This window comes from Felis catus, chromosome B4 (genome assembly GCF_018350175.1).
Source record: "Felis catus isolate Fca126 chromosome B4, F.catus_Fca126_mat1.0, whole genome shotgun sequence".
Classification (NCBI taxonomy): Eukaryota; Metazoa; Chordata; class Mammalia; order Carnivora; family Felidae; genus Felis; species Felis catus.
This window is the reverse complement of record NC_058374.1, coordinates 105,952,245-105,977,648: the sequence shown is the minus strand read 5'-3', so window position 1 is coordinate 105,977,648 and position 25,404 is coordinate 105,952,245. Positions and strand designations below refer to the sequence as shown.

The following is a 25,404-nucleotide window of genomic DNA, read 5'->3' as shown; positions in this document are numbered from 1 at the left end:
TTACTTTTAGAAAACAATGCTTGAGAGTGTGTATTTTACATGTAGAGTGTCTGTAAGGTTTACAACTGTCTTTGCATATGAACAACAGTTTCTCGTAGAGCTGTTCAATTTTTTTCTTGTTTCCACAGAAAATTTGTGCCCTGGGCTCATGATATTTTTATTTTTCCCCCTTCATGACACTGTTTAGAATACCAGGGATGTTTGCCATGATAAGAGGATTCCAACAAGGACTTGTCATAGGCAATTGCATGCAATTTGGTTAAGTATGAGGTTGTGGGTGTGGATTTTGTCCTTGACACAGCATCTCTGCTAAATTACTGGCAGTAGTTTGTGGCTGTTCTGGCTGTTCAGGAATATAAAGCCCTGAAATAGATTATACTCTTCTTTTTGATGTCTGGAGCACCCACAGGACACACAGTATACACTTTCTGAATTATTCTTTCCCTTTCAGACCCTTTTCTTGTCTCAAGCGATCTGTTATTTCCTTTCTCATCTCTTTGTTTCTTCTTATCTGTCTTAACTATACTTTCTCCGACACAAGGGAAGACGTTTTCCTCTATGTTTTTTTTGTTTGCAATTCCACAAAGAGCAAGTCCTCAGATAATATTTTCCAAGAATGACCTAAACTGATCTGAATCAGGTAATTTCATCTCTCTTGTCTTCTTTTATGTGAGGTTTCCATGGATAGTTTCCTCTGGAAATCTCATATATTTTCCTGACGTTATTCTTAACTCCTTTAGTATTAAGATGAATGTCTAATAATAATATAAATAATAATTACAATGTATGTTTTCCCCATAATTTTAACAGAATTTATCTGATTTAAGAAGAACATATGCATATATTTCTTTGAAATTTTAAATACATTGTGTATCTTCCTTTTCTTATTTTGTAACTGGCCTTCTAAAAATATTTGTGTAGCACTTTCCTAAATTCAGAATTAGTGTTCATAATACCTGCTAGACCAGTGCTTATCAAACTTTAATGTACATATGAATCACCTGGGGATCTTGTTAATATACACATTCTGATTCAGGAGGTCTGAGGAGGGCCTGAGATTCTGGATTTTTAACAAGCTCCCAGGGGGTGTGGATGTTATGAGCACGCACTGCTCTTTGAATGGCAGAGTACAAGATAATAAGCTACAAAAGAGAAAAGACCTTGCCTACCTGGTTCACCCCTACATCTGTTTTATCTACTATAGTGTCTATTACATGCGTGATTTTCAATAAACAGTGATGAAGATAATGAACTCACTGAATCATGTACCCAGGACTGCGAGGGATTCACGGTAGGCACTATTGTTCCCATTTTACAGAAGCTTCAAAAAGTAAAGTGATCTGCCTACGAATACCCAGTAGCAGAAGCATGGTCTGATCTGATTGTTTAGATTCTTATTAATGAGGGATAGTAACTGCTCCATTCCCCATTCTCTGCTTACCTATTTTTCCTCTTGAAGACACATGAGGTTTCCAGTGATTTTGATGTATGTCGCTCCACATTTGATTTCCACGAGTTGCAGATGACATTGTCTAGGAGGAATCAGTTATCTCTGAAGTGCTTCTATACCCACTCATGTATAACTGCTCTTGTAAAAGCCTGCCTGCATTTTCCCAGAGGCCTGTTGTACCTGTTGCTCTCTGAATGATAAAATTTGGAAATATCATTTAGGAAGGAGAAAGATTTAAGATTCTAATTTACAGCGTTCTTTTAGCATGACCATATTATTCTTCCTAAAAAAAAATTCACAAAGCACAAAAATTCAAGAATGCAATCCCCTTGTTAAATTTGGAATTGCAAAGACAATGTAATCAGGAAAGAACATGAAGCTGTTCTGTCAAGATTATGATGTAGGGGCTGCTATTAAGCGCTTCTGAAGTGGTGGGAGTAAATCATTTTCAAATGTTAGAAGCCAATTAACTGTAATGAAATATAGTTGAATAACAATTAGTAATTCTATTTCAAAGTATGGTAATGGATAGAAAATAAACTTTCTAAAGAAGAACATTCGTCGTGCAATTCTTTAAAAAACCACTTTAATTGTCAGGTCCCTTTTGAGTCAAGGTGTTCTAAATCATACTTTAGCAGGAATTCTGACAGCTGGGGGGAAAATCCACCTGCTGAGTTATTACCTTTTAATTACCCAAATAAAGAACAAAGTAGAAAGCATGACAAACTTGAATAGAAAAAAAAACGAATATAAAATTCATAAAGATATTACTCATGCATTGTAAGATCCACTTAACTCTCCCATGTATATAAGAAGAGAACCACGTTTATTATTTACAATGCCCCTTACCCCTTTTCCATCACTTCCTAAGGAAAATAGATTTCAAGGAAACTCATCTGCTCTGCTGAGTAGAGTGGCAAGTTAAGATAATTTTGGAGAATGCAGGGGAATTGGGAGTCAAGAAAAGACATAAGTCATTGCTAGATTGTTCCAAATGAGAAAAGGAAGCGCGGCCTCTGAGAGGAAGGGTGGGGCAGCCTGAAGATTGGAGTTGTGGAAACAGACGTGACAGCTGCCAAAGACAGAGAGTAGAGGTAATTAAGATGAATTTTAAGAAAGTTTGACAAGGTGATAGTCTTGTAAGCCCCATTTCCAGCCAGTCTGGGGTTTCTCAACCTGAGCACATTGACACTGGGGCCTAGATAGCTCTTTACTGTGGGACGTTCCAACGCATTTGATGAGTTTAGCAGCAGGTGTTAGCCACTAGAAATAGCATCCCTGCCCGCAAATTGTGACATTGCCAATTGTCTCCCAGAGGGCAAAACCAACCTCACCTGAGAACCTCAGATCTAATCGCAAAACTTTTGATAAAGGTCTACATTAGTTGTATGTGTGTGGTATTTTAATTTACATTGGTGTTCTTATTTGTTTGTTTCCTTGAATGTGCAGATTGGTCTCAGTGCAACCTAAAGCAAGAGCAGAGGTTTCCAAGTGAGTCCAGCTATATTCAGATTAATCCTTGAGGGCTTCTGTCTGGAATATGTGCTCTAAATGCAGGTCTGCTGTAAATAGAGCGGCAAATTGAATTATCAGCTTAGAACTGAGTCAAAATTACATCCCTGTAATGATTGAGAGGGGCAAGTCAGTGGACATTGAGCTGACAAGAGGTGTGATGACAGACTACATCAAATTTAGAATAAGATCACAGAAAACCCCCCTCAATCACTTTTTCATTTTTCACAGGTGAGAGAGTTAAGGTAGAGTTCAAGACTGGCCATTCCTATTGAAAATAAGGATGCACACAGTGCTGGCAAATGTTACTCTAATGAAATAATCCAAGAGAATCTGTGTGTAAACCTAGATGAGAAACTGCATTTTTACCCAATCTCTCCACACATGATGTATCTTAATAAATTATGTTATTTCCCAGTAAAGGAAAAGTAAAAAAAAAAAAAAAAAAAATGAAAGAAAAAAAAATCAAACATAAACAGATTTGTGCTGGTAAATGTTTTCTAAAGGCAAATGAACAAAACAAAAAGCACTGATTTGCATACATTTGCCGATTTCTGTGGTATAAATACTCCTACTATGGCCAGTTTTGACATTGATGTTTTCACTAGCATGATGTCACTAAAGGCCAGGCTGGGAGTAGTTGATCACAAATGGCTCTCCTGAGTCAACAGGTGCAATCTCCCACACACCACTGAGTATGAAGCAGAAATGTGTGAACTGGTTCAGAGCCTTGGTCTGTTTATCATTCAAAAAATGATCCCTTGGAGCGAGAAACATCTGGAGGTCATGAAGTATATTATCAAGGAAGTTTTGATCCACCAGGCTCCTTGTTATCTCAAAATCTTTCCCTGTTGGTCTCTTATCTATTTTGTAGAATGATTGAGCTACTTTTATCATTGAAATCTCTGATCTGGCTCAGACTAACGACAAAACTTAGGGCGTGGGGAAATACTTATTTTGGTGTATGACATTTATACTTAGCATGTTATACACCTAAAACACTTCAGAGTCATCATTATACTATAAATCTGAGTACTGTATCAGTACATCAAGCCTCACAAGTAGATGGGTAACAGAGATGACTTAGGAGTTCATAGGATTTGAGTACTATAATTATATGGGACCTGAATGCCCCCAAATCTCTATGTCTATAGAAGAAAATTGCACTTCATTTAAAAGAGCTTAAGATGGAGAGATGTGAGGTTTTTTCTATTTATAAGCATATATAAACACTAGAAAGAGATTTGCTCTGAATATTTATACAGAATCAAAATATTTTTGTATCAAGATTTGGAAGGTTATGTGGGGTGCAGTTTGAAGAATTGGAAATGACTAGAACAAGTCAGAATAAATGAAGTATAAGCACATTGGCATGATTGACTGCAAAAAGCTTAGGATTCCCCAGAGCCTACATAGCTCTAACAGATTAGTGAAGCCGAACCAAAAAGAAGAGGGAGAAAATCAAAAGGTGTTTACACTGAGGGAAGAAGAAAATTATGCAAAGCACCAGAATAGTGGGCTGATGTAGGCCTGTTTTGATGACCGAAGGTTGACCTTTTGACCACCGAGGTCCCCAGCATCAGGGATCAGTTTCCAACCCAAGCCAAGGGCTCCTCAGAGCCGGCTTGGGCTCTCAAATCTGCATTAAATGTGATAAAGTAAGATGCAACCAGATCATCATGATCACCCAGGCACTGTTCACCTAGAACCAGACCACAAGGCTGAGACAGGAAAAAGTTCAAGAAGTAACCCAATATTGCTCAACCTTTGGGAGATGGAAGCTCTCCCAGATATCATTGCCAGAAAGTAACTCTGAGAAATACCATCTGATCCCCATTGAAGATATAGCTGAAGCTAAGAGCCAATGCGGGCAGTTATTACACACAGTGCCATTGAAATTCTAATACTGATGGATTTGCCTGAATCCCAAGGTCAGTCTATGCCATATAATAAAATCTTTAGAGGTCTCAGTGTTAAGGTAGGGAGTAGTTTGGCCATTTGTCAGAATAAATAGTATACCCCAGCTGAAGGTTTAAGAAGTTTTTTTCACTAAAAAAAAGATGGAAAAAAATTTTATGTTACATACCTAAAATTAAAAATACATTTTATTGCAACTTAACACACACAGAATGGGAGCAAAACTTTTATAAAACAAAACTTATTTAATTTCTGATCTATTCTATTTTGTGCAAAACACTCGCCTTACCCCCACATTGATCCCAGGATCCATTAATGGGTGAATACCTACATTTTTGAAACTGTATTATATAAAACCTCCTGTTTCGTGGTCAATTGATCCTAAGGCTAAATATTTCTATGTGATATAAGATTAGAGATACCCAAAGAGAAAGGAGCAAGAACAAATCAATGTAAATGAGGTATTGTAAAAAATACCTCAAAATTTGAAGAGATTTTCAGCTAATTCAAGCTGGGGTACAGTTCTAGCTATATGGTCATATCATCTACAGATAATAATAACTAAGTCTTTAAAGAAGTAATTAAGGGGAAATAAGGTCTAACCCAATATGACTGGTGTCCTTATAAGAAGAGATTAGAACACAGACATGTATACAGACAGGAAAGACCGTGTGAGGACACAGCAAAAAGGCAACCATCTGCAAGCCAAGGACAGAGGTCTCAGAAGAAGCCAACACCCTGATCTTGGACTTCCAGCATCTAGAACTGTGAGAAATTACATACCTATTAAGTATATCCTTATGGCCAGAAAAATCTACGCTTGAAAACTGGTCCCAGCAAAAACAAGGTTTATAAAATTGGCCACGTTACTTAAGCTCTCTAATACCTTGAGTTTTAAAGGATCAATAATAATAATGCCTACTAAAAAGGAGTTATGAGAAAACATGCCTGAAATACTCACAGTAAATTTAGTTATTATTAAAAATTATTAAACTTTCTGAATGCTACAACACATCTCAAATGAATTAAAATATCTCTATCATAGGGTCCAATGAACTTACCCAGTAGAAAAAAACGCAAAGATGCATACCACAAGATAGTGATCACAGTGTATTATATATTAACATAGAGTAGAAATAATCCAGGTATTTAAAAATAGAGTCATAGTGGAGCGCCCGAGTGGCTCAGTCGTTGAGCGACGGACTTCAGCTCAGGTCATGATCTTGTGGTCTGTGAGTTCGAGCCCTGCGTCGGGCTCTGTGCTGACAGCTCAGAGCCTGGAGCCTGCTTCGGATTCTGTGTCTCCCTCTCTCTCTGCCCCTCCCCCTCTCATGCTCTGTCTCCCTCTGTCTCTGAAATAAGTAAACATTAACAAAAAATGAAAAGTAGAGTCATAGTAAATTATGATATAATTATAGACAGAATATTTTGTAGTTTTTAAAATGCACTGTAGAGAGCGCCTGGTTGGCTCAGTCAGGTAAGCATCCGACTCTGGATTTTGGCTCAGGTCATGATCTCACCGTGCGTGAGCCTGAGCCCTGTGCTAAGCGTGGAGCCTGCTTGGAATTCTGTCACTCCCTTTCTCTCTCTCTCTCTCCCCTTCCACCCCCCTCAAAATAAATAAACATTAAAAAAAGAAAAAGATAAATAAAAAGTACTATACTAATATTTATTACACATTGAATGAAACAACAAAAGTTAATATTATAGTATGATCTTAACAAAATAGAACATACTTAGAGAAAAGACGAAAAGGCTATAGAGTATGCCAAGATACGAGTTGTGGTTGCCTTTCTCTAAAAGTTAATGGATGGGATTTTTTTTCTATTTTTTATGTCTTCTCTACTCTTCAATATCTATATAGTGAACATAAACTTCTGTAATTTTAAAATGTTTAAAAGATGTTTATGACTGTACTCTTTCTCTCCTTCTATATATGTAGATATAGAATGCATACAGATACAGATATATTTATCTATCTATCTAATCTCAGGTCTAAAAGGAAACTGAGAGGTACAAACAAAATTCCCAGTGAAAGTATTGACATGGTTTCTATTTCAACATCTGAAAATATGAGCTCTCCAAAGACAAGCAATACATGTTTAATAATCTTGTTTAAATCCCATAGGAATCAGCTCAGTGAACATACTGAGTGCTTGTTAGTAAGTGATTGAATATATGAATATAAGTATGACCATACAAATAAGCAAGTATTTGTGGTATAGATCTGATAAAGCACTATTGTAAAGAATTCTTTGAGCTTGCCTGAGACGGCACGTTAATGCAAAAGGGCATGTTTAAAAAAAAAAGGATAGATGGTGCAGGCATGATAGAAATTATGCTCTAATAGAAATCAAATTAAAATATTTTCTAAGGTTTTTGTGAGATTTACAAATTAGTTCAACACCGAATGTTGCACACAGATAATGAACTTCTTCAGATGTTGAGCTTCTAAATGGCTGTTTAAAACGGAAACTTATTGTTGAACTTTTCTTTCAGTGTCACATTACCCAGTGATAGCAAAATAAGTAAGTGAAGAAAAATAACATTTGAAATGAACTGCAATTTTTAAAGAGATTGGCACCATTCAGGATATGAATTTTCATATTAAAATGGTAATGGTGACCAACATGTGCTACATTCTTTTAGTTGATAAGCATGTCATTCCAAAGCATGCCCCCTCCTCTCAAAAATAAATACAAAGAAAAGAAATAAATGAATCAGGGGAAAATGCATTAAAATCCTCTAGAGGTCAGTTAGACTTTCTTTGTTCCATCACCACAGACTTAGTTCATACACTAACAAACATATGCCATTAGGCACAAGAAGAACTAGGTAAAAATATACGATAGGTCTGCACTGCATCATTCTTACCACTGGAAAACAATTTAGAGTTTGAAGCAACCAATGTTTTAAGTAGTAATGATAGATTAAAAGAGGAATTCAGAAGAAATATAAAAATTGTTTCCTCTTGTTTCTGATTCATATCTTACTGCTTAGGCTAGAGTCCTAGATCAATGTCTAAAAAAAATAATAATAATACTGATGTAACAAATATCAAAATTTTGATCCGCAATTTCTTGATGAGATGGAGAAAAAGAATCCTTGTATGTTGCAAGTCCAAATGTAAATTAATGGCATTAAATCTCTGTGGCATTAACTATTCAACTTAAAATGGACATAGCTTTTGACATAGTAATGCTATTTCTAAATATTTTGGGTAAAGATATATGTGCATGTGTGAAATTTTACACACACAGAAACATCCATGAATATTCAGTACAGCAGTGCTATAATCTGTCCCCACTAATGCAAGATACCCCTTACAAAAGAGACCTCAAAGAGCTCTCTTGTCCCTTCTGCTATGTGAGAACACAAGGATAATTCTACAACCCAGAAGAGGGCCCTCACCCAACCATGCTGGCATGCTAATCTTGGACCTCCAGCCTCCTGAACTGTGAGAAATAAATTTCTGTCATTTATAAGCCACCCCATCTGTGGCATTTTGTGATAGCCACCCAAGTGAACGAAAACAAGCAGTTTTATAATAAAAGATCGAAAACCACTCAATATCAATACAGGATTAGTTAATACAATATTGTAGCCTCCTTCCATAGGATCCTATGCAGTCATATAAAGAACAAGGAACTCTACATTATTAGAGGTATAACATATAGTGAAAAATTATGAAAGCCAAATCTCTAACTTGTATAAATATAATGAACATGTATACTCATCTGGATTCTGTAGAATACCTCTAAAGATATGCAAGAAACTGGTGATACCAGAAATCCCTGGAGAATTATGGAGCAGTGGGGAAGAGAGGTGAGACAGAAATTTCTTTTTCACTGTATATGCTTCTGTAATTTTGACTTCATAATATGTGCACTCAAATCTAAATAATCCTAAGATGTTAGTGATTATTCTATTTTTATAATACAAAAAAAAAAGAATTCTGATCTGTTTTGACAATTCCTATGGCATAGAGTATAAGCATTGCAAGACTGAAGAATAACTTGGAGAACTATTTCACTTCGGGTCAACAAAATTGTATTAGGCACCTACTATGTGATAGACTCTTACATACCAAGATTGTTGGAGATGTGGTGTATCTTTATAGGAGAGCTATGAATATTCCAGGAAATGAGAATACCACAAGAGAGAGATAGCTCTATATTAACAGAGTCTAAGTAGTCCTCTGTATATCTACTATTGAAAGTATGCTATATTTTATTATTATAAAATGTGAGCTATCCATAGGCCTATTTCTTAAGGCTTGTAATTTGCATCACCCACAAATTTTCATTAACACCAAATGGCTATATAAATGAAAAAAAATTATTATCTTGATATCTCCCCTTCTGTTTAATAATTATTTATAAATGTAAGATTTAGCATCATGATGTGATGCTAGATCTTATGTAAAAATGAATAAGATCACAATGTAATAGAAAAGACCAAAAATAAGTAAATTACTTCACACCAAAACTGATGGCAATTTACCAGCATATTAGTACTTAGGTTTTTATGAGTAAAAAGTTAATCAGAAGGAAGGTCATTGTTTATTTTTTTGAGTACAGGAGTAAAAGTTGAATGGTATGAAAATTTGTTAGACAGTCATTAAGTGCATTACTAATTAAAACTCTTCCACAACTTGCTATATGAATAACTACTAAAATGGAATTGGACTTGGTACAATTAATAATTTCTCTTTTTATGGTTCTTCATAGATGCATGGCTTTAAAGAATGAAGAATGTAATAATAAACAAATTGCAAATTGTTATTTTAATCATGCCAATCTTTGCATAATTAGTAACAGCCTTAGAGACATTATTAATAAGAAATGTCAAGAAATACCTGTTGCTTTAATTTCCTCAATATTTTCAGGTTGCAAAATATAAAAATGTCATAATAACTGGGATGATTTTTTTGCAAGTGATATTTAATAATTTATGCAATAAGAACCATGATAGAAGCTAAGTAAATGAAACTAACAAATCTCTTGCTCTAACACAGATGCCATTCTAGTGGGTAAGTCAAACAATAAATAAGGGAATAAAAATACGGTCAAGTTCAAAGTTATGGTAACTGATCTGAAGGAAAAAGAGCAGGTGCTAATGAAATACACAAAGAGGTGAGGAAGTACAATCTATTTAGAGAGTAAATCATCTCTGAGAAAACGATATCAGAATGGAAACCTGAAGAATAATAACTTGACCTAGGCTGAAGCTTTATGTTCAAGCGGGAAAGTGTCATGATGATACTGGAGATGTAGGAACGGGCAGATCATGCCAGTACTTGGGTTTCACGTGAGATACAACAGGAAGTCAGTAGAGGTTCCAGGAATACATGCACCATGATTGAATTCATATTTTAACACAATGCTCTAATTTCCATTTGGGGAATAGGTTGGAATGGGACAAAATTAGCCGTAGGGAGAGCAGCAAGGAGATTCTTACAGGGGTCCAGGAAAGGTATGATGGTGGACTAGGGTGGTAGCCATGGGAGTTGAAAGCTCTGAACATAATTTGATCAGTTTGCTGATGGATTAGATGCAAATAATGAAGAAGAGGAAGAAATCAGGCAAGACTCCTAGAGGTCTACTTGATCATTTCTACTTTGAGATTTCTACTTGAATGGTGCTGTTATTCCCCTCGCCCCCTCAAAAAATCAGAGGGATTGGTTTTGAGAGCAGAGTAGTCAATTGTGTGAAGTTTGAAGTGCTATAAGATAACCAAATGAAGATTTCACATAGTAAGTTGGATATACTAAGAAGAGAAGATTGAGATGTAAATATTATCGCAGGATCATCTGTACTTATTCCAATAATTGGCTGACATGTCTGTCTTCCCAGCTACAATGAGAACTGCCTGAGGACTGATAAATTCTTTGTTCATCATTGCTCCCCAAATTTCTGATATTCACTATTGAATAAAAATATGTGTGAGTGAATGAATACTAAGACCTTAAACCCCAGGCTTGAGCATGCATGTTTTTAATTGTACCATATAAGAATTAATAACCTTAACAATATTAGGCTTTTTTTTTAATGCTGCCAAACAGCTGTATCAACTCCTAAAATTGACATTAAGATCTGGAATATATTTTAAAAGTCACCTAATAAAACTCCTCTTTTCACAGGTCAGGAAACTGGGGCTCAGACAAAGACTTACTCAAGGTTATAGTTGTTGGTATCAGAGTTAAAACTAGAACTCAAGTTTTCTCACTCCACAACTGAAGATCATTCTATATCCTTCTGATCAAAATCCAGCAAAAATGGTCCAAGTATTCACAATGCATAGACATAACTTTCACAGAAGATCACAAACACCGTAAATTATAAACTTGCTTATGAAACAAATTCTCAAATGTGGAATACTAACACACCACTTTTTAATTTACTCGTTCAAAGGGCTTCATAAATTAAAGAGAAAAACACCCACATACACACTAAATGACTAAATGTTCTTTGGTTTCCAAGGAATTCTCTCACCAGGCCTTAGAGTAGAGACATTTATGATGGAAGATGAAGTCACTTTTAAAAAGAAAACATTGGTTCTTTTGAATATATGGAAAAGCAAATGTGTGACAATATGCGGCTGAGTCAATCAGACCACAGTAACCATACTAGAATACTCTTCAGTGTTCTCAGACTTCTGAATACCTATTACATTTTCCCATATTAAAAATATGCCTAAATGACAACAATAAAAATGTGTACAACAAAAACATTGCCACACTCTAGAGGCACATTGCAGGTCCCTTATTTCCAGCACAGAGTTGGTGAAACCTTTGTCACAGAGTGTATAATCGTTCTTAAAAAAATGGAACTCTTTAGTCTCACATTGCCATTCGTAGAGAGCTTTGAAATACTGAATTCTTTCTTCAGGGGCTTAAAAACACAACAAATTTGGAAGCTCATGAATGCCTACAAAACACTTAGACATAACTAAGCTTTAGAATAGCACCATCATATAGGGTTTTTCGATGATGCTGGAGATAGTTAAAAAAAAATAATGTAGGTTCCCAGAAGCTGACCAAAGCTTTATATGGACCGTAAATTCAGCCATGTGTGGCACATCTGGAGGGGTAGTCTGTCTGTGGGAGGAAATGAGAAGACTCTTGTGAAAGAATTAATCCAAAGGGAATAGAGTGTAGATACACAGTGTGGTCCAAGGAGATTAGCACCACCATAAATTCAAAATCTCCAACCTCAACTTGGAACTAAACAGTGACAGAAAGTCCATGTTGTTTCCCTATCCAGCCTTTATTCCAATTCTTCCCAACAAATATTGCACACTCTGCTGTCCTAAAACCTCTAAAACCCTCCCCTCTCCTTTTCTTCAGATGTTTTCACCTCCAACCTCAGAGAGATGTTAGACACAATCAGAAATGAAAACTCTCAACTTCCCACTACCCAAATCAGTAAGCCTATTGACATCCACATACATCTCTCTTCCTCTCCCACTACTTCAGAAGAAATGCAATCCTTCTTCCAATTCATTTAGCAATTAATTCGACAAAAAAATCATTTTTGAATGATTTGGATTTCATTTTCTGAAGTTTGGGGGGAAATTCACCCACTGGTTATCTTTTTGTCCATCTTCAGCCTCTCCCTTCTCACTGAATTCTTCACAGTAGCAATTTAACATGTTCAAATTTGCCTGATCTTAAAGAAACAAATATATAAAAACAAAACACTTATTCTTTCTCCCTACCCCCTCCTAGGCCCCTAGCACCTACCTATTATCGTCCTTTCCTTCCCAAACTACCCAAGATGTCTGTACATCTTGTTTGTCTCCATTTCCACTCCTCCATTTAATTGTCAACACACCCTACATGGCTTTTGGCTCAAACATTCTTCTGAAAATGCTCACTTATGTATATATGATGTATGTATGTATGCATTTGAAGTATAATTAACATTGAAAATGCTTGATTTTGGATTACCAATGATACCATAGCAAAATCCAACAGATAATTGTCATTCCTTCTATTGCTCGAAATATTAACAGCATTCAAAACTGATAGCTACAACTTTTTTCTGGAAATAATTTGTTCCCTTGGCCTTCCTCACTCCATAGTCCCTCTTTATTTTCCCCCTATGTCTATGACCTCTCCTTCCCAGCTTCCGTGGCAAGCATGACATCATACTGTCCACAGGGCTTAGTCCTAGGCCGTACATTTTTCTCATCCCATGTACTCTATTTAATCAACTTCAGCTACTCTTACAAAATTAATTACCTCCCACGGTATATGCCGATGATTCACAAACCATCTTAATTTCCAAATTCTCAATAGACATTTAGGCCTATTTTCGTACATTCCTGACGTATCTGCTTGGAGAAAGCAACTCAAACTTATTTTTCAAAAAAACTGGTTATCATCTCCAGCCATTCCCAAAGCTGTCACCTCAGTCCTTGTCATCTGTATCAGTGAATAGAAGCACGAGTGACCAAATTATTTAAGCTAGGAACTTGAAAGTCACTCAATTCCTTCCCATCCTTCACACTGTCATAGCCCAAAACCATATCCTAAAAGTTCTACCTTTTAAGTAGCTCTAGATGGGGCACCTGAGTGGCTCAGTCAGTTGAGTGTCCAACTCTTGATTTCAGCTCAGGTCATGATCCCAGGTTCATGTAATCGAGCCCCACAGTGGGCTACATGCTAAGCATAGAGCCTGCTCAAGATTCTCTTGCTCTCCCTCTGCCCCTCTCCCCTGGTCACACACTCTTTCTCTAAAATAAAAACAAACAACAAATAAATACATAGCTCTAGAACTGGTCTACTTTTCTCCCTAATCACAGCTACAGTCATTGTTCAACTATCCTACTATAGTAGATTCCTTTTTTTCGTTTTCCTTCAGCAACCCTCAGGTTGTTCTCTATAGTTAAGATGTAATATCTTCCTAACTAGTCTACCCTCTTGATTGCAGTCTCAAAACTATAACCAGACTGAACTTTTAAAATGCAATTTCTACTATGTATCTCCCTGATTAGAAGTCTTTAATGGTTTTATATTTTTACTACATATACCTGTTTCCATAAATAATAGATACTATTTTATTTATGTTTTTAAGTTTTTCATACATGAAATATATACTATATATTCTTCTGAAACTTGCCTTCTTAACGAAGCATCTCATTTTTTAACATTATCCTCATCAATTCATAAGCTCTAAGACATTTTTTTCAACTGATGAATAGGATGCCATTGTGTGACTAAACCAGGGTTTCTTTATTCATCCCTCTACTGAGGGCTGCTATGTTGGTACCACTTTTATTTTTTTATTGTGGTGAACACTGCTGTGATTAAGTTTCTTGAAAATGCCTCTTGTGTTTTTGCATGAGAGTTTCTCTAAAACAGATAGCAAGAAGACAAATTGCAGGGTCATGGGGATTATATATCTTGAGTTTCACGAGATACCTCATCATTGCACAAGAATGATATACTCCAACTTTAGGATTGTGGTTATCTGGAAAGAAAGGGAGGGAAAGAGGAGAAAGGATATGGATTTGAGATTTTAGCTGAAATGAAACATTTTCTTTCTAAAAAAACAAAGTGAAGTACATGCAAAATAACAGGCTCGGCGGTGACTAAGAGTCATCTAATGGATTGTTTTTACATTATTTTGGACCTTTAGAATATTTCATATTTTGAAATATTTTTAATAAGGCTTTCAATGGTTTCTCATTATCTGGGAACAATGTGCAAGCCTTTTACTGTGATTTACAAGACCCTTCTATCTGGTTTTCATTGGCCTTTCCAGTCTCACTGAAGAGGTCTCGTCTGACCTCCTCAGGTGGGTTTCACTCTCTGGGAGTGTAGGATCCTCACACACCTTCCTTCTATTTGAGGCACCATTATTTTTCCCCAATTTCTCCCACAGCCACTTACTTATTTTATTCCTTCTCATCTCTCAGATCTTAGCCTAGATATTACTTCCTCAGGAATCCTTCCTTGACCTTCTGAGGTTAGTTTTCCCTCATTTACCTTCTCATGGCACTCTCTACTTCCCATTTTGAAACAACTCTTACATTTGTGATTATTTCTTCAACATCTACTTTTAAACAATAATTTACTGAGTGGCTTATTTATTTGTATCTATCATTCCCTGAGCCCCCTTAGGGCAAAAACGATGCCTGTCTTGTCCAAAACTCTATTTCCAGTGCCTAGTACAATGCCTAGTATGTAGATGTTCAATGAAGAGTCACCGAAGAATGAAAGGGTCAGAGAAACATTTGTAAGTAATGCTAGGTAGGGGGTGCTGGATCCTTCAGTCCAGCTCCCAACTCCTAATAGACCATTGGAGATCTATGGCAAAAGGCATGAAAATTTAAAAAATAATAATAAAATGAGAGTCCCATTACCACAGATCTCTAAAAGACTGAGAGCATAGAGCAGCAAGGCCTTGTGACCCATGGAAGCCCATGTGGTCTGAGATGATATTAAGGCAGCTTTATACATCTGGAGTCATAGTTGGTGTAGAATGGAACAGGGACAGGTCACACAATGGTCTAAGCCAGAAGCAGGGCCAACCAGATTTGGAATCAAACACTAGGCTTTTGAGGGGGCAGGAGACATCACCGGAACATGACCCCAAAGGCAGAATGCCATGTCTTAGGAGCTCTACGTTTACAAGCTCTTGTGAAAAAGTGTCAACTTATCACAGAGTGGGTAGGGCAGAGTCATAAAAATAAAGTACCATTACTCATATGGCTGCCCTATCATGCAAACACTTGAGTGTTTGGTCACTAGATCACAAAATGAAGACTTGATGAGTAAAATATTGTCACAATTCCACGTGAGGTGGCAAAGCTGGAAATCATAGGTACATGCTATTAGTTGCATCTAGAATGCAGACATGCAAGTTGTGTTTGATATACAAGTAAGGGCAGAGGCAAATAAGGGATCTTCCAATAAGGCAAAAAGAGATCAAGCTTTGTAAACAATCTATGACTTTCTGTAAAAACATCTGGGTTCAACTTTGCCTATACCTTAGCAGTAGCTACAAATGTTCCACATCTTAAGAAAATTACTTATTTATGCTATGTAAATGTGCAGAGCTGAATAAACATGCCTGGAAATATCTCTCCCCCCAAAATTTGATTTTGATAAAATGAGTTATTTTGTCCACATGATCCTAAGTCCCTGAATTGACTGAATTCCCAAATGTTGGCCAGTTGTTCTAGTTATTCTGTTAATTATTTCATTGCCAGAATATCCTTTTTGAATATAAACCTGGCATGGGTCATTAAAACATAAGCAGTCTAAAGAGGCAGCTCTTTAAAACTCTCATCTTTCTCACTTTTCTTGCTCTTATCCCAGTGTTGTTATGAAACATATTACTTTCCTTTCCTCCTCAGAAATTCCTTGGGGCCCGTATCCTAGACCCCATAATTCACTCCAAAGCTATGTTATTGTCAAGGCAGCGGTTATATTCCCAAGAGTTTCGATAAATAATTCATTGAATGCATTCATTTGCAGAAGATCCACTCAGCTATGAACCTGGTTCTTCTTCAAGACAGAGCAAATATTGCCTCAGAATTGAAGAGCTAGTTCAGCATAGGCCAACCATTGGGAAAGCTAAAGCAGAAAGACAATTTTTAGTATATAAACATTGAAGTAGATTGTAAATTCCTGTTTACCTGCAAATTTATTGCTGTCTGCCAGAGCAGCATCTGCAGCAACAGAGCAGGTTGGCAAAGGAAAAAATCCTCAGACCGGGGAGGGCATTAAAGTTTGTGGGCCCTCTAAGCAGTTACTGTCAGTGCCCCGGGGAAGAAGCAAAACCTCAGATAACCGTTGCTTCTAGAGAGGAAAGGGAGATAGATGCAGGATCAGTATTTCATCTATTCCCTTCTCTCCGTCTGATGTGCATTCACTTTTTTTGCTGAAAGTCAAAGCAACAATCCCTACCGCCTGTCATTTAAACAAGCAAAATGATATTCAATTTAACATTTGTCATGAGAGGAACACCACGTCTTTCAGCAAAAACAATGGCCATTTGTGTGGCTGTGGTACACTTCCAGCTTTTTCACCGAGCGCTTGCTTACCTCTTCTTGACACTCCTGTTCATCATCTAAGCTATGGCATTTATCCTCCCTGGTTACCACAGAGATCTATGCTACACCAGCAATGTGGTCTCCTGGGTCTGGAGACTTCTGCCTCAGAGTCACTGATGTAGCGTGGGAACCTTTAGAAAGACTAGGATTCCATTTGCCCAGGTTACAATGTCACTAGGACAGGCACTCGAGCGAAAATCTTGCCTCGTTGTTGATGCTGACACAGTGCCTGTCGAAAGTATCTAATCAATCATTCTTTTTCAGTATTCTGTCTTTTCTATTTTGAATATAAGCCACATAAGAGAAGGAACTATATCTTTCTTACTCACTATGTGTCTGGAATATGGTAGTGATTTAAGAAGTATTTGTTGAATGAATAAGTGTTTTGTGGATGGATGGATGGATGGATATTAGGTAGATACTTTCTCACAGATCTTAGGGTCTCACAAAGTTCAATATCATTTGAAATGAATCATCCCAATATGGCATTAAGGATATCAGTCCCAGAAAGAGGAAGAAAGTCTTGTTAAACTTCCCTTTGACTCCACCAGGTACAGTTGATGATATAAAAGGAAGGAAGAACATTTAGGAGCTCTGTGTTTATTAAACTCACTAGGACTCCTTAATCTGAATATTGTTTTCATTATGTAATCTTAACATTTTTAATTCTACCAAATTAATATGTAAGTATGTTGCTAGAGATGGAGAACCCTTAGAGTTTTACTGGCATCTTCCCTGCCAATCACATCTCTAAATACAATTACAATAATTAGTGCTTTTAATCAATTTCCAGACCTCTTTGTTCCATAGACCGTAAAGTGCAGTTAAGGAGTTTCATAAGTGAGACTCTTGCAAAGACTCAATATCTTTCACAGTGGTGGGCGTGTGCATAAGGAAAGAGAGGGAGGTCAGTCTTTTATCGGGCTTTCATATTCTGTCAGTGGGGCAGCAACATAATTAGAACTATGTCTTTGAAAATCTAAAGCATAAATTAGTTCTCTCTCAGATGCCTTAGTGCCGCTGCTGCATTAGCTTTGTTGGCATTTAGAGGGAAAAGAAATTCTAAGGCACTTTATTTTCTGTGAATCTGAGGCTACACATAAACACATTTTTTTTTCATTTTTTTGATGAGGAGTCCTGTCAATACTTAAAATGTGACCCTGTGCTATGAAAATAGGTTCCCTGGTTGAAGAATGGACATAGGCAGCATTCCCAAGCAGGCGAGGCCAAAAATCTACTTTTCCTCCTCCTCCTCCCCTTCCTTCTCCTCCTCCTCCTCATTATTTTATTATTATTATTATTATTATTATTATTATTATGTCACCTTAGTAATACTATTATAAGGCAACTGGTTCCATGGAAAATGTGTGTGGACCTGCACATATATATAAACACTGCCAGAAAACTGCAGAAACATTGAACATCCATTTAAGGACCAAAGAGGAGAACTGTCAGAGTAATTAATAATACATCTCTCAGGGTTACTGGTACTTGGCAGATTGACTATTTTAATTTGTTGGGTCTTCCTAAAATTTGTTAGAAGTTATGACAGAGATTCATTCACCTGTACAGAGAGGGAGAAAATAAAGAGTTAAGAAACAAAATCTACATTACTACCTGGAAAAAGAAAAACTAGTAGTCTTTTGAAACATGGTAAAGGAAAGAATCTGGACAAGTGGTAGTTTGATGGAACTTGGTGGCTAATTCTCCTAAAAGGAAATAAAGAATTTAAGGAAATGTGAGGTGCACTTTGACCTTCACCACCCTTAGCGTTCCAGTACCCTGAAAAATCTGTTTTCCTAATTTTGATCTTCATCTTCGAGATTGCAACAGCCTCCCAGGACTTTGTTTTATGTATAAAGTTATTATCCTCTTTTGAATTGGGTCTGTTGTAAATGTTCATTATAATCACTGCTGCTTAATTTAGCAGATGGTTGGAACCGAACAATTCTTCTCAGAGGAATTAAATATGGTTATGTCATTTCCCAAGCTGATTTAAAAGAAGTAATCTGAGATCAAGTAATGTTTCATTTTCCGTATTAGTTCAGAATCATTGCCATAGATGTTTTCTTTTCTCCACGTCTATAATTTTGAATATCTGTGATGAACTCGGTTGGTCTTCCATCGGTTTTTAGCTCTTGATGTTTTTCAATAACGAAATAAAAATGAATCAATCACGTACCCAAATCTCATGTTTTACTACATGATTCATCAGGAGCCCCAAAAGGGATTTTCCTATTATATTTGCACAACAATGTTTCTCATCTCTTGTCAGCAAATATAAGGTGGGTAGAAATTATTTTTTACATCAAACTGTTGATACACATTAGTTCCAACTCCCATGAATACTTTGCACTGCTCTCAAGGTATCAGTGATCAAATACAATTAGCATGAAAACAGAGAAGCTTCATCTAAAAAAATTCTCAGAATCTCCTACCTACTCAAATGCCATCTATGTTTTTGTTCCATGGATGTTCAATTGGCCAAGGACTGTTTTAGCAGGATCACACATTTTGAAAGACAAGAAACTAAAAAGGGAGAGATCGCTCATAGTTTCAGATCTGTATCTAAGTAACAGGGTCATTTCTTCCCACCCTGGGGCTCTTCCAAAAAAAGGTGGTTTTTCTGAACCAAGATTTCACTATTCATAAGGGCTTATTCTTATATGTAATTCAACCTTCTTGAACTTTCAATTTCTATGCTCTCCCAGCCTCCTACTGTTCCTGTTGATCTTTACTGTGGACACTGTAGGAAGCCAAGGGAGGGTAATACTTGAGGGTATGCATAGACGGTTGATTCAGTCAAGGGAGCTCATTACTATGCCATTATGTTTTGTATATAGAAGCTTTCTTCTGAGGAAGTAAAGGATCTTACTTTCAAACAGGAAGTAAGCTTTGCAATTCCCCAGTGAAACTGGCAAATTATATTAAAACAGACAGACATCTAGAGAGTTTTGGGATTGTAATAGAAAGTAGTTAGGAGACCTTGGTTTGTGTCTGTGAGTCTGCACTTGCTAGCACTTTCGATCTCTCTGCTTTAGAATCCCCCTCACAACCACAAATTATGGCCATGAGAATTAATGGAATTGTGTGTGTGCAAAATATATATGTGTGCAAAGTGTATATGTACAGAAGTTCTCAATGAAGGATAAAAGTACTGCTTTCGGACAAGTGGCTTTTAACATTATTGTTGGCAGTAACCTCTCCCCTCTCTGCAGAGAACTTGAGAAGGTGTGATAAGAGGCCATCTGCGGGCATCCTTGGGACCTACCTAGATTGTTTTCACTACTGCTGCTCCCCACATTGGCACCCCACTGAAGAGATCAAGGAAGAGATGTAAACTCCTTGCCATGCCTGGTCAGCTAAACACCTTGTGTCCCAATCACAAGGATGGCAAGTACTGCAGCGGTGATAAATGGCAGCAAGCCTGGCTGTAATAGGTTTGCAGCTGGCTCCCCAAGAGAAACACCCTCTCAGCCTGGCAGAGGAGAAACAGTATAAGTTTTAGAGTCAGACAAACTCATTTTCTACTCACAGTATATCTACTTATCTATCAGCAGTTTGAATCCTGGACAGTTTCTCAATCCTTGTAATTCTTGTAATCTTGGTTCCCTCCTGCTAAGTTAGAAAGAGTTGAACTACTTGGCAGAATGATGAAAGAGTCAAGCGAGAAAACAAAGGGAAGCCACTGACACAGTTTGAGTCACTTAGTAGGTCTTCAATAAATGGTGTATCTTGTCTCTATCCCATCCCCAATTCTTCTATTCTTTTGGCAGCATCTAAGATGCTTTCGGGGCCAATTACTACAGACCCCATCTCTCCACACTAGTACCCCATCCAGCAAACCATCATATGCCCTAGAAAAAGTATTCTGTTCTTCTTCTTATAAACTTCAATGATGTTCATTGGAAGAGTTATCCTTTCATCATAATTTTTTGGGATATAAAGTAGCTTTCTAATTAATTCTTTATTAGAATTATTATCATGTTTTGCAAAGCAGAAAATGGGAGAAAGAGCTAGAGAGCTCTTACGTGCTTTCCTTTTACACTGTAGTAGTTTGGCTTAAGTTTTTGTCTCAAATTTAGTTTCATTTGAAAATAAGGCAAAGCTTTTCATCTGTAGCCCATTCTTTTACAAGGATTTACACTTTTACAGTCCGTTTTGCTGTAGGTTTGTAGTTATTTCACTTTAGTCCCCTAGTGGTTAAACCAAGAATGCAATCAGTTGTGTGATTCAGAGAGAAATTCTTCTAGCAAACACATAAAAGAGTCACAGTTCTTAACATGTCACATGATAAATGAGTCCATTCAAAGAATCGGTATTTAGAACCATAGGAGACATTAAAGATGACTTACTTCGATAACTTGTTTTTAAACAGCTCCCATTATAGAACATTTTCAAATGTCATGGAGTGCTCTGTGAAACACATCACATATATCATTTCAGTTCCACATTATCTCCATTTAACAGATTAAAAAACTGAGGATTTGAAAGGTTTAATTTTCCAAGGTCAAGTGACAGAGAAAGACTTAAGGATTGCTGATTCTTAACTTTGAGTCTTTTCACTTAACAATTTTGTGTCCTTTCATAGGAGAAAAAACTGAGACCAAGGGCTCCTAACTGGTTTGAAGAGGGTGCCAGAGCTAGAATGAGATGTCGGGGCTCCTAAAAACCCCGTCAGTCTTCATTTTGACTTTATTGCCCCTTAAAATCTTCTGAGAAGGGCTTCTGTTATATTTTTTTTCCTAAGGGTTCTCACTCAATATTGAGGAATTAAACAAAAAGATTGGTTTGCAATCTTTTTATTTTGTCTCAATTTTCCATTTGTATTCATGTTTTCTTTTTCATAATTCTCCACTTCAGTTTCCAGTGTATCATTTCCTTTCATTACATACAACCTTCTTAGACATAAATGCTATTGGACACTTAATGGACTACAGTATAGTGTAAAAATAACTTTTATATGCACTAAGAAACCAAAAAATTCATTTGACTCGCTTTATTGCGACATTCACTTTATTGCGACATTGGCTTTACTGTGGTGGTCTGGAACCAAACCCATAATATCTCCAAGCTATGCCTATAACCCACAAGAAAAATTTTTCTTCCTATTCTTGTCACCTTATGCTCTACTGGCCTGGGAGTTTTAGTTCCAGAGAAGGAATGCTTTCACTAGGGGATACAACAATGACTCCATTGAACTGGAAGTTAGGAATGGTGCCCATCCACTTTAAACTCCTCATGCCTCTGAATCAACAAATAAAGACTGGCTCAAGTGACTGATACTGACCACCAAGGGGAAATTGGACTACTACTCCACAATGGAGGTGAGAAAGAGTATATCTGGAATAGAAGAGATTCCTCAGGGTATCTCTTAGTATTACCATGCCCTGTGATTAAGGTCAATGGAAAAGTATAACAACCCAATCCAGACAGGACTACTAATGATCCATACCCTTCAGGAATGGAGGTTTAGGTCATCCCACTAGGTAAAGAACCAAGACCAGCTGAGGTACTTAATAAAGGCCAAGGGAATGCAGAATGGGTAGTTGGGAAAGGTAGCTGTAAATACCAGCTATGATCATGTGACTAGTTACAGAAACAAAGACTGTAATTGTCATGACTATTTACTCCTTATTTTGTTTTGAATATGTTTGTGTGTGTATGTGACATATATGTATACCTACAGACTAAGCAAATATTGCTTTCTTCCTTCTCTTATATGCTTATGTAACATAAGATGCATTGACTTCATATCCCAGAATATAAATATTGTTAATTTACATCATAGTACTTAAGTTATGGGATATCAAGGAAAGGAATAGACATCACTCAAGGATTTTACCTTCTCTTCTAGGGAAGAGGTTACTGTATTTGTGGTTATTTGCAGAATAGTTGTCATGTTCAGTGGAATTATGATCTGTATTTGGAGATTAAGTATAGTTTAAGGAGATGCATATCAGTGCCAAGTTAACAAAAGGTGGACTTATGATGATCAATTTTATACTTGATCTTAGCCAAAAGGCCGAGAAGCGATTGTGATGATCAATTTTATGTGTCAACTTGACTGAGTCACAGGTGCCCAGACATCTGGCGAAATATCATTCTGAATGTGTCTATGAGGGTGTTTCTGGATGAAATTAACATTTAAATTGGTAAACAGAGTGTGCTCCCATGCAATCAGGCTTCATCCAATCCATTGAAGGACTGAATAAAACAAAAGACTGAGTAAAGGAGAATTTTCTCTCTCTGCCTATCTTTGACCTGGGGCAAAGGTCAGTCTCACTTAGCCCACAATTTATATCATTGGCTTTCCTGGCTCTCCAGCAAATCTTGGGACTATTGGGACTTCTCAGGCTCCATAATTTTGTGAGCCAATTCCTTATAATAGCCCTATCTATCATCTATCTATCTATCTATCTATCTATCATCTATCTTATCTATCATCTATCTATCTATCATCTAATCATCTATGCCATTGGCTTTGGTTTTGGTTCTAGTCCTCTGGAGAGTCCTGACTGATCTACCTGCTTAATGTCTAATCACTATTTGTTACTATACAATCATCTGTGAGATAATTTAATTTATGGTCTGATTACATGTTCTTTGAGCATAGGGATAGTAATAATAGCTATGTAACTATTATTGCAATGTAATAATTATAAAACCACCCACAACAATAACAGTAATCATATCCAAACTCTGTTTTACAGTTAAAATATTCCAGGCATTTCTTTAAGTACTTTACATGCATTAATTCATGCAATCCATACAATAACACTTTAAGTTAGAAAATATTATGATCCCAATTTACTAATAAGGAAACTGAGGTACAGAGAAGTTAGTTAATATACTCAAAGTTATATAGTACATGCAATAGCCAGGACTTAAAACCTAGCATGCTGGATCTAGACCTCCACTGTACAGACTGTATCTTACGTTATTATGGTTTGGAATCCCATAATGGAGGACATTTGTTTTCTTCACACCATATTCCCTGCACGTAGTGTATCAGAGAAGCAGCTTGGAAATATGGCGTAAGAAAATAAGTAGTATCCTGGAACTAGATCTACTGCAGATAAATTCCAGTTCTAACTCAAGCACATAACTATGTGATTTGAGTCAAGGTACTTAACATCTCTGTGTCTCAGGTTTTTCATCTGTGAAATGGGAATGACAACAGGATTTTGAAAAAAAAAATTTAAATGTTTATTTTTGAGACACAGAGAGAGAGAGAGAAACAGAGTGCAAGTGGGGTAGGGCAGAGAGAGAGAGAGAGAGAGAGAGAGACAGAGACAGAGAATCTGAAGCAGGCTCCAGTCTCCAAGCTGTCAGCAGAGAGCCCCATGTGGGGCTCAAGCTCACGGACCTCAAGATCATGACCTGAGCTGAAGTCGGAGGCTCAGGTGCTCCCAAAACAGGATTATTGTCAGGATTAAATAAGCCAATACTTGTAAAGTGCTCAGAATAGTATCTAGTATTTAGAAAGTACTCAATAAATGCTAGCTTTTGTGATGATGTTAGTTTTACTCATCACTTTATCCCCATCAACCAGAAAAGGGCCCAAATTAGGCACTCAGTAAATATCTGCTAAATTAAAGAATTATTTGGGGCACCTGGGTGGCATCCAACTTCAGGTCAGGTCAGATCATGATCTCGTAGTTTGTGAGTCTGAGCCCCATGTCGGGCTCTGTGCTGATGCCTCAGAGCCTAGAGCCTGATTCAAATTTGGTCTCCCTCTCTGTCTGCCCCTCCCCCACTCACACTCTGTCTCTCTCTCTCTCTCTCTCTCTCTCTCTCTCAAAAACCAATAAACATTAAACAATTTTAAAAAAGGATTATTTGTTGTATTCCACATTGTATTCTTTCATCTAACAACTGTGCTGCCTACTTTCCTTCTATTCATTTTTTCATCACCTATCTGAGACACTCTGCTAGATGCTAGAACGACAGAGGTCAATGAGACATGGTGTTGTCCTTAAGAAGCCCAGAGCTGAGTACATAAACTGACATAATACATATATATAAGTGGGGAAAGGCATTCTAACCTAAACAATCCAGGGAAACAAAAGGTAGAATGTGTAACTTAGGTGGAGGGGAGGTGGGTACAGGGAGAAGGGTGCCACTATCAACATCTGTATAACGAACTTCTGCTGTGAACTGTAATGACAAAGGAAAATAGACTGTTCTCATAATCACTTTCCCAGGTATCAAGATAATGCCACTGGGGAGACTAGTTTGGTAGGATGAGCAACGTCAAGTGACTTTACCTGTGGAGAGATTGGATGGCTACCCACTTGGGCATTTTATAAAAATACCGGGAAGTGTTCTCCAGCTGCCACAAGTCTTCCTATGCAATCAAGACTGACGAGGTTCTACACCTAAGGAAAGAAAGAGGAGGGCATGTCGGTAAGAAAGGCATTTGCTTGCAGGTGACTGAATGCCCAACGAGGACTGCC

The 25,404-nt window shown here is 37.1% G+C and overlaps 1 long non-coding RNA gene across 1 annotated transcript; it reads left to right on the top strand.

Moving 5' to 3' along the window:
- The first annotated feature begins 400 nt into the window (after window positions 1–400).
- LOC123386663 lies at window positions 401–25,404 on the top strand. The gene is made up of 4 exons (XR_006600909.1): window positions 401–640; window positions 1,205–1,291; window positions 8,630–8,704; window positions 25,153–25,404. It is a non-coding gene; the product is annotated as an uncharacterized LOC123386663 (long non-coding RNA).